Genomic DNA, 14142 nt, shown 5'->3' on the forward strand with positions numbered 1-14142 from the left:
TCTTCAGGGAAAGAAGTGAAGATGTTCCCTCATGTTATCAATTAGATACATTCCAGAGATGATTCCAAGCTTTCAATGATTATTATGGATCTCATCTTCAGAGAAAGAAGTGAAGATGGTCCCTCATGCTATCAATTAGATACATTCCAGAGATGATTCCAAGCTTTCAATGATTATTATGGATCTCATCTTCAGGGAAAGAAGTGAAGATGTTCCCTCATGCTATCAATTAGATACATTCCAGAGATGATTCCAAGCTTTCAATGATTATTATCGATCTCATCTTCAGGGAAAGAAGTGAAGATGGTCCCTCATGCTATCAATTAGATACATTCCAGAGATGATTCCAAGCTTTCAATGATTATTATGGATCTCATCTTCAGAGAAAGAAGTGAAGATGTTCCCTCATGCTATCAATTAGATACATTCTGGAGATGATTCCAAGCTTTCAATGATTATTATCGATCTCATCTTCAGGGAAAGAAGTGAAGATGTTCCCTCATGTTATCAATTAGATACATTCCAGAGATGATTCCAAGCTTTCAATGATTATTATCGATCTCATCTTCAGGGAAAGAAGTGAAGATGTTCCCTCATGCTATCAATCAGATACATTCCAGAGACGATTCCAAGCTTTCAATGATTATTATGGATCTCATCTTCAGGGAAAGAAGTGAAGATGTTCCCTCATGCTATCAATCAGATACATTCCAGAGATGATTCCAAGCTTTCAATGATTATTATCGATCTCATCTTCAGGGAAAGAAGTGAAGATGTTCCCTCATGCTATCAATTAGATACATTCCAGAGATGATTCCAAGCTTTCAATGATTATTATCGATCTCATCTTCAGGGAAAGAAGTGAAGATCTTCTCTCATGCTATCAATCAGATACATTCTGGAGACGATTCCAAGCTTTCAATGATTATTATGGATCTCATCTTCAGGGAAAGAAGTGAAGATGTTCTCTCATGCTATCAATCAGATACATTCTGGAGATGATTCCAAGCTTTCAATGATTATTATCGATCTCATCTTCAGGGAAAGAAGTGAAGATGTTCCCTCATGCTATCAATTAGATACATTCCAGAGATGATTCCAAGCTTTCAATGATTATTATCGATCTCATCTTCAGGGAAAGAAGTGAAGATCTTCTCTCATGCTATCAATCAGATACATTCTGGAGACGATTCCAAGCTTTCAAGGACTATCGTCGATCTCATCTTCAGGGAAAGAAGTGAAGATGTTCCCTCATGCTATCAATTAGATACATTCCAGAGATGATTCCAAGCTTTCAATGATTATTATCGATCTCATCTTCAGGGAAAGAAGTGAAGATGTTCCCTCATGCTATCAATTAGATACATTCCAGAGATGATTCCAAGCTTTCAATGATTATTATCGATCTCATCTTCAGGGAAAGAAGTGAAGATGTTCCCTCATGCTATCAATTAGATACATTCCAGAGATGATTCCAAGCTTTCAATGATTATTATCGATCTCATCTTCAGGGAAAGAAGTGAAGATCTTCTCTCATGCTATCAATCAGATACATTCTGGAGACGATTCCAAGCTTTCAAGGACTATCGTCGATCTCATCTTCAGGGAAAGAAGTGAAGATGTTCCCTCATGCTATCAATTAGATACATTCCAGAGATGATTCCAAGCTTTCAGTGATTATTATCGATCTCATATTCAGAGAAAGAAGTGAATATAATCCGAGAGATAATCAATCAAACACATTCTGGAGGAGATTCCAAGATTTCGAGAACTAACGCGGGTTTCATCTTCGGGAAGTGAAGTGAAGTGAAGAGAGAGGTTCACCAGGGTTAACGACAAAACGTTAAACAAACGTTTAACCCGATTGTACTGTAGGAAAACTTTAATTCATTTTTACTAGGCATGTCTCTTTCTGGAAGGATGATGGTTGGAATCCTCATTATAAATCATCAAAATTGAAACTATTTCCTTGTTTTTGCTATAAACACAGAAGGCGACTGCATGTAATATATGTCTGGATTGTCTCTTTCCTTTATGGTAGGCTACCAATGGGAGAATAGGTTAGAATTTGCATTTTTCTTATTTCACGTCATTCTCATGCCACTTTTAGCTAACCACGGTGATGAGGATGAGTGATGATTATTGAAACTGATGATAAGAGACTCATGAGGCACATTGCTTAGGTTATTTTTATGTGTGTGATATACACACACACATACATAAATATGTGTGTATGTAGTATGTATATATATATATATATATATACACACACATACATATACATAGATACATACATATATGTATGCACCAAGCCAAATTTAACTGGGAAAGTCGTGTTGTTTTCTCTATTTCTTAGCCCGTCGGGAAAGTACCTGGGGACAGCAAATAACAGCTTGCGGACAGCTTTGCATGCGGGCAAAGGGACGACAAAACACCGCCCTTTCGTTCAATATTGCCTTTACCCCAACCTCAGTAAGGGTCCCCGAACGAAATCTTTTGAACTTTTTTTTTTCTTTACAGTGTGTCGTTATGCGTTCTTTCGTGCGGAGTGTTACGAGTAAATTGTTTCCTTCTGTCTCGTGGGGGTTGCGGGGGACCTGTCACTCAAAATGCCCTCCAGGAACGGGGCTGATAACACCAAACTGGCGATGGCTGTCGATAGCGCCTTGCGGAGTGTCAGATCCTGGCAACTTGTCGATGGGAACGGGGAAGCGCCTGGGGGCTCAGCACGCCAGGATAGGGGAGAGACTGACCAACAGGAAACTCCGCGATATGGTTCGACTGAGCCAACGGTCTTCAAAACCTCTTCAGCGGTGGTGGAACTTGCTGCTCGTACAGCTGACGGCAAAAGTAATACTACTATCGGATTAAAAATTATGGATACTCGAGTTTGGACTCCAATAAAAATTTACCGGTAGACCTACATAATTTGTATTTTTTTTATTTTAACGAAATTGGTCTTCTCACTATATTTTATCATGTAGTACACATTTTGTTTTTTTCTTATTTGTAATATTGTGTATATGTTACACATGATTACAAACTGCTATATTAGGCATGTATGCTGTTTTTCAGCAGTTAAATCAAATACTTAAATAAATAAAAGACGAGTTACATCAAAATTTAGTTTACTCAATTCTGCGTTAATCTATGCTAACCAATTTTTTTTCCGAGAATCGTCTTGATAACAAAAAAGCTGTTTTTTTAAAGTTTTGTAAACGATCGCTCCCTTTGAAATTCTATAAATAAAAAAAAAGGGTTGTCAGATGGTGATGAGATTTTAATACGGTGAGGCAGCAAGGTTTAAACATAATTCCAAATTTTCAGATATTTAAAATTGGTCAAAAAACCGTTCCTATCAATTTTGTGAAACAACTTTTTTGATACTCATAAAAATACAACATTGGGATGTATATTTTTGCGTTTGTTTTCAAACGCTATTATCATTGTCGACGCACATTGCGAAACAGATTTTATACAGATTTTTGTTCAACGGAGTAGAAATGTACGTGGAACGTTGCAACTGCAGCTGTAGTTTGTCGCTTGCGTGACGGTCGGGTTGCGCCGTTTCCTCAATACGTGCGTGCATCGTATCGCTTCGATTTGCTGCTCGCGCATGCGCGGTGAATGTTTTATTTTAGGCAGCTTTCGGACTGAAGCGACAAGTATCACGCGACACGTGTCGCTTGAGAATTTCACCAGTCGAACTCAATCTTGTGCAACCTGTCATGCCGTTACGATGTGAAACTTTGCTGTTGATTGGCTCCTTTCTAAGCAGCATTTTATGCGTGTTGCTTCCGTCTGAAATCTCCCTTACGGATAATTCACACGGAAGAGACAAGCGACAGTGGGAGTTCACACTAAAGAGACAAGCGACAGTGGGAGTTCACACTAAAGAGACAATCGACAGTGGGAGTTCACACTAAAGAGACAATCGACAGTGGGAGTTCACACTAAAGAGACAAGCGACAGTGGGAGTTCACACTAAAGAGACAAGCGACAAATGTCGCTGCAGTCTACAAGCAAAACATTCACCGTACATTCGTGAGCAATACACCAAGGCGACACGATGCACGGTATTAAGAACCCAGCACAGTCCGAGCGACACGTGCAGCTTGTCGTGCCGCTTCGGTCCGAAAAGTTGATTTCACTACTGAGTATTCACTTCCAAGTGACACGTGTCATTTGTCGCCTGCAGCTTGTCGCTTCGGCTAGACTTATCCACAAAAGTAACTGTTACTTTCAACTGCACACAAGTAACTGGTTACTTCCAAACACTGAAAATTCGTATACATTCTTGTCTCCAAGAGTCTAGCATAAAGTAACAACGAGGGCACAAATCGTTAACACATCACTTACGATGGAACAATGGAGCAAGGTTTAAAGTCAAAACCTTTAGGGGTCAATCCCCCTCCCCCCGATCCTCACACCCTTCCTCTGTGTCGGGTTTATAACCGTCTTGCCTGGGGCCAAACTATTTTAATTTTACATAGCGTTGAGCGTCAGGACGGCAGTTTATGATTCCAATAAAAATCCCCGTGATATCCGTTCATCAAAACCACAAGTTGCGCCTTGGGTTCCGTTTTATTCAGATGTTCCGACATTTTATTGCGAAGTAAATAAAAAATAACCGAACTAAGACACAGCGTAAAAGTCACTTTATATTGAGTCGTAATGTGGATTTTTTTTCGGTGGGGGAACCAAGTCGCTAAACATAAAGCATGTGAATAAGAGGGACAGTTTTTCCGGTTTGTAATGACAAAAAAAATCTTTCGCATCAAGTCTTTAAAACACTGGTGACGAGTGGTACGTGCTGTGCATCAACAGATGATGATAGATTAGTGGTGCAAGTAATTGTCCAGTATTGAGGAGATATTTTGTTCCATTCCGTTTGGGGATCTATTTCAATAGTTTTCAGCATAGGCGTAATTTGCAGATGGTAAGGAGGGGCACTTGCTCCCCAAAAATTTTTACTTTCTGTAACCTGGGGTTCATGTTCTGTCACCACTTCCCCCAGGCTAGGAGGTTCCATGTTACGCTGCTGGTTTTCAGATTCGTATAAGAATGATAGGCCCATTCCTCTGCATACATTTGTCTCAAAGAAGAATATTATCTTTCACCAAGTTTAGTTAAATGAACAGTAAATATGTGACATATGATATTGCAAATCTGAGGTTGTGAATTTCAGTTTGTTTGTGTGTGTATGTCAGTGTGCTTTAATGCTGGGATGGTATCTTTAACATTAGGCCACGGTCGCTTCGTACTCTTCTCTGACACTTTGCATCCAATGCCCTCTCACTTCCCTACCGTGGTTAACCTAGTGGTTCAATGTGACTGTAATGATTTCATGGTTGATTAATACTCCACGTTCGCTTTTATATGTAACTCTATAGTCTCGTAGGCAAGCATCACAGTCAGCGAACCAACACATCGAATACAGCATCCGGGTCTATTCTACTCCGATCTAGAAAGATCTCAGCCTCCCGCAGGGGCTCAGGCTTTTCGGAGGACATCTCGTTCATTCGACAGCCACATTTTCTCTCGCAGTTCGCTGTTCAATTGTTTTCTTCGGAGGCGCAGCTGGGTCAGAGCACCGTGGGTGAAGGATTACCACGGTCGGACCAAAGAGGGCGTTAAGGCATCTGGTCCACTTCCTCCAGAAATTACACGCACATTTTATACTGAACACTTGTGCTCATTCAAGTCCCTTCTGAAGGAAAAGGCGAGGAACAGCTCTCTTCTCTCGATTGGTTGTTCCTTAGAAGTAGCAGGAGATTGGCGCGTGACTTTTATTTCAGTGTATAGGATGGAAAAACCAGTGAGAAATGTACAAGCAACATTAGATACAAATCTATCTCTCTCTCTCTTCATCTTCTCTCTTGCTTTTATTCATTCCTTCATCCTTTTTTCATATTTCCTCCTCTTCTTCTTCTTCTTCTCTCTCTCTTTCACTCCCTTTCTATCCCTTCTTTCTCTCTCTCCTTCTCTCCCATCTATCTGACACTTTCTTTCTCTCTTTCCTTGTAGTCTACCTCTCTCTCTCTCTCTCTCTCTCTCTCTCTCTCTGTGTCTCTCCCTCTCTCTCTAGTCTATCTCTTTCTTTCTTTCTCTCTCTCTCCAGAGAGAGAGAGAGAGAGAGAGAGAGAGAGAGAGAGAGAGAGAGAGAGAAATAAGAAAGATGTGGTTTCTCGTGAGAGGGGGAATAATAGTTGAAAACCTGATGATTTATTGATTTGATTTGATTTATTTTACTTCGTTTTTCTGCAACTGTTGGCTAATCGCGGAGATAAGTATGAGTGACGATACGACATTTATGAAGAGACAAAGAACGCCCATGCCAAGTTTGCGATTCGAGCCCGGGACCCTTGGCGCCGTACCTCGCTGTGTAGAGTCCATGAGATTTCGAAATTTTTCATTCTTATCTGTCCTTGATGATAAACGACAATGCCGAACGATGCTAGGATGCGTTTTGAAGCAGGAGTTGCTACTGATATAACGTAATATAGAGTTTTTATATTTTGTGCACGACGTAGCTCCTGCTCAGTATGCTCAGGATGTAAAAGTGTGATTTTACGAAAATTTTATCAGATGAACGTGAAAGTGTGGATCCCACGACTGAACTATTTGTGACTTGTTTCTGTAAAAGACGACGTTTCTAAATCACAACCTTCGAATCTTTATGTTCTTGAAAAGAATCAGTTATACAGCTGTACTCACTTTGCGATACTAAAAGATTTCGAGCCGACCTCCGTGTAGGTGTAGTTATCAACACCAGGAGCCCCGGCCTTGAATCCAGGCCTAGGCATGGGTGTTCTCCGTGAGTGTATCTTCATCAGTTAAATCATATCATCACTCATCCTCATCTTCTCGATTAGCCACAAGTGGCAGAAAAGAGAAGTGAAGTAAACAAAAATCAATCAATCAATTAAATGATTACGAAATCATGTATAAAATGCGGGAGAATACAATGAGTTCCAACATCATATGGATTTGTGATTGTTTAGTTATTGAAATATTTATTTGTACTAACTAAAAAAAGACGCTACAATTTCAAAAATGGAGCGATATACGTAGCTAGATTGTCAGAACTTGTATTGGTTTGATTTGAGTTTTAAGTCCACTCGATGCACAGAAGGATAATCGGAACTGGACCTACAGTTTAAAATGAGATCCGAACCACTATGTGCCTTCCCCGGGTATCGAACCCGGGAGCCCTTGATTACAAGGCGACCACGTTGCCTCTACGTCATCGGGAGTCCAGATTCTCAGAACTACTTTCCTTCTACGCGCATTGATGAAGTGTTTGCGTGAAGACACGTGATAGAAATGTTTTTCTTCCCATTTCTGTTATGTTATGTTACTTTTTTACTTATTTGGTTATTCGTGGCTACGAGGATGAATGATGAACTTACGAAAATGATGAGACAAATGCCATTGTCTCGAGCGTAATGCCAGAGGTCCGTTAAGCTGATCAGCCAAGCCAGTGAATATTTTCTGTGCAGGCCAAACTATGCAAAAATATCGATTTCATTTTGATGAGGAGACCTGCACACACACACAGGCATATTATCAGCTGTGCATGCTTACTGGTGCATTACCGAAGATTTCTTGCAGATCTACATTTGAGTACATCACAGCTGCCCTTTCACACTGAAACGAGACAAGAAGAAGCACTTGATCCTCTTCTTCTCCCCTTTTCCAGCCTCCTCTTCTCCTTCGCGAGTCTGAAAGCCCAGTGCGAAGTCATGGGACAGGAGGAAGGGAAGCGGACAGATTCCCTCGGGAGCGACCCAGCATCCAACAGACCATTCCAACGGCCATTGAAGAGCCGTACTGGCGGCCGTTGATAGTATGTTAAGACGAAAAGAAGCTCTAACAACCACGTGAGGAATTGACTTTGCCGAAAGGAGATTCCGAGAATAAAGTAAGGGGTAAAACATGGAAGTGTCTTGCAGTTTCTTCTTTAAGCTCATTCGCTGTAAATTGCTTTGAAAATGTGCATTTGCAGACAAGTAGGACGGATGCAACATCAAGATATAGCCGAAGTTCTCCCTTATATAACGAGGAATGGGGATGAAAATTACCGATATGCAACCTCCTCGATCGCCAGTCAAGCTTACTACTTGTATATTGACAACCATTCCATCACCTAGAATAAATCTATATTATTATTTAATTGTCACTATCTCTAATATTTGTATCATGGATACCCCTGCTTGATCGCCATGAAATGTTTGTCTATTATTATCCCATTGTCTCTGCTTGATCTACAGAACCACTTCATCGATCTGTTTTATCTACATATCCGCTTCATCGATTATTATCAAGTTGTCTTCGTTTGATCTGAAGAGTCAATTTATCGATTATTATCCACTGTCTCCTTTTTATCTACAGAACTAATTAATCGATTACACTGTCTCTGCTTCATCTACAGAGCCACTTCACCGATTATTTCACACTGTCTCTGCTTCATCTACAGAGCCACTTCATCAATTATTATCCCACTATCTCTGTTTGTTCTACAGAGCCACTTCATCGATTATTATCCCACTATCTCTGTTTGTTCTACAGAGCCACTTCATCGATTATTATCCCACTGTCTCTGTTTGATCTACAGAGCCACTTCATCGATTATTATCCCACTATCTCTGTTTGTTCTACAGAGCCACTTCATCGATTATTATCCCACTGTCTCTGTTTGATCTACAGAGCCACTTCATCGATTATTATCCCACTGTCTCTGTTTGATCTACAGAGCCACTTCATCGATTATTATCCCACTGTCTCTGTTTGATCTACAGAGCCACTTCATCGATTATTATCCCACTGTCTCTGTTTGATCTACAGAGCCACTTCATCGATTATTATCCCACTATCTCTGTTTGATCTACAGAGCCACTTCATCGATTATTATCCCACTATCTCTGTTTGTTCTACAGAGCCACTTCATCGATTATTATCCCACTGTCTCTGTTTGATCTACAGAGCCACTTCATCGATTATTATCCCACTGTCTCTGTTTGATCTACAGAGCCACTTCATCGATTATTATCCCACTGTCTCTGTTTGATCTACAGAGCCACTTCATCGATTATTATCCCACTGTCTCTGTTTGATCTACAGAGCCACTTCATCGATTATTATCCCACTGTCTCTGTTTGATCTACAGAGCCACTTCATCGATTATTATCCCACTGTCTCTGTTTGATCTACAGAGCCACTTCATCGATTATTATCCCACTGTCTCTGTTTGATCTACAGAGCCACTTCATCGATTATTATCCCACTGTCTCTGTTTGATCTACAGAGCCACTTCATTGATTATTATCCCACTGTCTCTGTTTGATCTACAGAGCCACTTCATCGATTATTATCCCACTATCTCTGTTTGATCTACAGAGCCACTTCATCGATTATTATCCCACTATCTCTGTTTGATCTACAGAGCCACTTCATCGATTATTATCCCACTGTCTCTGTTTGATCTACAGAGCCACTTCATCGATTATTATCCCACTGTCTCTGTTTGATCTACAGAGCCACTTCATCGATTATTATCCCACTGTCTCTGTTTGATCTACAGAGCCACTTCATCGATTATTATCCCACTGTCTCTGTTTGATCTACAGAGCCACTTCATCGATTATTATCCCACTGTCTCTGTTTGATCTACAGAGCCACTTCATCGATTATTATCCCACTGTCTCTGTTTGATCTACAGAGCCACTTCATCGATTATTATCCCACTGTCTCTGTTTGATCTACAGAGCCACTTCATTGATTATTATCCCACTATCTCTGTTTGATCTACAGAGCCACTTCATCGATTATTATCCCACTGTCTCTGTTTGATCTACAGAGCCACTTCATTGATTATTATCCCACTATCTCTGTTTGATCTACAGAGCCACTTCATCGATTATTATCCCACTGTCTCTGTTTGATCTACAGAGCCACTTCATTGATTATTATCCCACTATCTCTGTTTGATCTACAGAGCCACTTCATTGATTATTATCCCACTATCTCTGTTTGATCTACAGAGCCACTTCATCGATTATTATCCCACTGTCTCTGTTTGATCTACAGAGCCACTTCATTGATTATTATCCCACTGTCTCTGTTTGATCTACAGAGCCACTTCATCGATTATTATCCCACTATCTCTGTTTGATCTACAGAGCCACTTCATCGATTATTATCCCACTATCTCTGTTTGATCTACAGAGCCACTTCATCGATTATTATCCCACTGTCTCTGTTTGATCTACAGAGCCACTTCATTGATTATTATCCCACTGTCTCTGTTTGATCTACAGAGCCACTTCATCGATTATTATCCCACTATCTCTGTTTGATCTACAGAGCCACTTCATCGATTATTATCCCACTATCTCTGTTTGATCTACAGAGCCACTTCATCGATTATTATCCCACTGTCTCTGTTTGATCTACAGAGCCACTTCATCGATTATTATCCCACTGTCTCTGTTTGATCTACAGAGCCACTTCATCGATTATTATCCCACTGTCTCTGTTTGATCTACAGAGCCACTTCATCGATTATTATCCCACTGTCTCTGTTTGATCTACAGAGCCACTTCATCGATTATTATCCCACTGTCTCTGTTTGATCTACAGAGCCACTTCATCGATTATTATCCCACTGTCTCTGTTTGATCTACAGAGCCACTTCATCGATTATTATCCCACTGTCTCTGTTTGATCTACAGAGCCACTTCATCGATTATTATCCCACTGTCTCTGTTTGATCTACAGAGCCACTTCATCGATTATTATCCCACTGTCTCTGTTTGATCTACAGAGCCACTTCATCGATTATTATCCCACTGTCTCTGTTTGATCTACAGAGCCACTTCATCGATTATTATCCCACTGTCTCTGTTTGATCTACAGAGCCACTTCATCGATTATTATCCCACTGTCTCTGTTTGATCTACAGAGCCACTTCATCGATTATTATCCCACTGTCTCTGTTTGATCTACAGAGCCACTTCATCGATTATTATCCCACTGTCTCTGTTTGATCTACAGAGCCACTTCATCGATTATTATCCCACTGTCTCTGTTTGATCTACAGAGCCACTTCATCGATTATTATCCCACTGTCTCTGTTTGATCTACAGAGCCACTTCATCGATTATTATCCCACTATCTCTGTTTGATCTACAGAGCCACTTCATCGATTATTATCCCACTATCTCTGTTTGATCTACAGAGCCACTTCATCGATTATTATCCCACTGTCTCTGTTTGATCTACAGAGCCACTTCATCGATTATTATCCCACTGTCTCTGTTTGATCTACAGAGCCACTTCATCGATTATTATCCCACTGTCTCTGTTTGATCTACAGAGCCACTTCATCGATTATTATCCCACTGTCTCTGTTTGATCTACAGAGCCACTTCATCGATTATTATCCCACTGTCTCTGTTTGATCTACAGAGCCACTTCATCGATTATTATCCCACTGTCTCTGTTTGATCTACAGAGCCACTTCATCGATTATTATCCCACTGTCTCTGTTTGATCTACAGAGCCACTTCATCGATTATTATCCCACTATCTCTGTTTGATCTACAGAGCCACTTCATCGATTATTATCCCACTGTCTCTGTTTGATCTACAGAGCCACTTCATCGATTATTATCCCACTATCTCTGTTTGATCTACAGAGCCACTTCATCGATTATTATCCCACTGTCTCTGTTTGATCTACAGAGCCACTTCATCGATTATTATCCCACTGTCTCTGTTTGATCTACAGAGCCACTTCATCGATTATTATCCCACTGTCTCTGTTTGATCTACAGAGCCACTTCATCGATTATTATCCCACTGTCTCTGTTTGATCTACAGAGCCACTTCATCGATTATTATCCCACTATCTCTGTTTGATCTACAGAGCCACTTCATCGATTATTATCCCACTATCTCTGTTTGATCTACAGAGCCACTTCATCGATTATTATCCCACTATCTCTGTTTGATCTACAGAGCCACTTCATTGATTATTATCCCACTGTCTCTGTTTGATCTACAGAGCCACTTCATCGATTATTATCCCACTGTCTCTGTTTGATCTACAGAGCCACTTCATCGATTATTATCCCACTGTCTCTGTTTGATCTACAGAGCCACTTCATCGATTATTATCCCACTGTCTCTGTTTGATCTACAGAGCCACTTCATCGATTATTATCCCACTGTCTCTGTTTGATCTACAGAGCCACTTCATCGATTATTATCCCACTGTCTCTGTTTGATCTACAGAGCCACTTCATCGATTATTATCCCACTGTCTCTGTTTGATCTACAGAGCCACTTCATCGATTATTATCCCACTGTCTCTGTTTGATCTACAGAGCCACTTCATCGATTATTATCCCACTGTCTCTGTTTGATCTACAGAGCCACTTCATCGATTATTATCCCACTGTCTCTGTTTGATCTACAGAGCCACTTCATCGATTATTATCCCACTATCTCTGTTTGATCTACAGAGCCACTTCATCGATTATTATCCCACTATCTCTGTTTGATCTACAGAGCCACTTCATCGATTATTATCCCACTGTCTCTGTTTGATCTACAGAGCCACTTCATCGATTATTATCCCACTATCTCTGTTTGATCTACAGAGCCACTTCATCGATTATTATCCCACTATCTCTGTTTGATCTACAGAGCCACTTCATCGATTATTATCCCACTGTCTCTGTTTGATCTACAGAGCCACTTCATCGATTATTATCCCACTGTCTCTGTTTGATCTACAGAGCCACTTCATCGATTATTATCCCACTGTCTCTGTTTGATCTACAGAGCCACTTCATCGATTATTATCCCACTGTCTCTGTTTGATCTACAGAGCCACTTCATCGATTATTATCCCACTGTCTCTGTTTGATCTACAGAGCCACTTCATCGATTATTATCCCACTGTCTCTGTTTGATCTACAGAGCCACTTCATCGATTATTATCCCACTGTCTCTGTTTGATCTACAGAGCCACTTCATCGATTATTATCCCACTGTCTCTGTTTGATCTACAGAGCCACTTCATTGATTATTATCCCACTATCTCTGTTTGATCTACAGAGCCACTTCATCGATTATTATCCCACTGTCTCTGTTTGATCTACAGAGCCACTTCATTGATTATTATCCCACTATCTCTGTTTGATCTACAGAGCCACTTCATCGATTATTATCCCACTGTCTCTGTTTGATCTACAGAGCCACTTCATTGATTATTATCCCACTATCTCTGTTTGATCTACAGAGCCACTTCATTGATTATTATCCCACTATCTCTGTTTGATCTACAGAGCCACTTCATCGATTATTATCCCACTGTCTCTGTTTGATCTACAGAGCCACTTCATTGATTATTATCCCACTGTCTCTGTTTGATCTACAGAGCCACTTCATCGATTATTATCCCACTGTCTCTGTTTGATCTACAGAGCCACTTCATTGATTATTATCCCACTATCTCTGTTTGATCTACAGAGCCACTTCATTGATTATTATCCCACTATCTCTGTTTGATCTACAGAGCCACTTCATCGATTATTATCCCACTGTCTCTGTTTGATCTACAGAGCCACTTCATTGATTATTATCCCACTGTCTCTGTTTGATCTACAGAGCCACTTCATTGATTATTATCCCACTATCTCTGTTTGATCTACAGAGCCACTTCATCGATTATTATCCCACTGTCTCTGTTTGATCTACAGAGCCACTTCATTGATTATTATCCCACTATCTCTGTTTGATCTACAGAGCCACTTCATCGATTATTATCCCACTATCTCTGTTTGATCTACAGAGCCACTTCATCGATTATTATCCCACTATCTCTGTTTGATCTACAGAGCCACTTCATCGATTATTATCCCACTGTCTCTGTTTGATCTACAGAGCCTCTTTATAGATTATTATCCCACTCTCCGTTATATCTACAGATCCTTTTCATCTGTTATTATCCCATTCTCACTTCCTATATTATTAAAAGACCAAACAAAACGATACATTAGATTTGTACCCGATAATAATCGAATACCAAGCGTTTATCATTCAGAGGTTTTTTTTGTTGCTAAAATTGGTTGA

The 14142-nt window shown here is 40.2% G+C and overlaps 1 protein-coding gene across 10 annotated transcripts in view; it reads right to left on the reverse strand.

The window, feature by feature from the left end:
* Positions 1 to 14142, reverse strand: part of LOC145994416 (uncharacterized) — a 574460-nt gene that overhangs the window by 422330 nt on the left and 137988 nt on the right. The window lies entirely within an intron of this gene.

This window comes from Lepisma saccharinum, chromosome 1 (assembly GCF_977018435.1).
Source record: "Lepisma saccharinum chromosome 1, izLepSacc3.1, whole genome shotgun sequence".
NCBI classification, from domain to species: Eukaryota; Metazoa; Arthropoda; class Insecta; order Zygentoma; family Lepismatidae; genus Lepisma; species Lepisma saccharinum.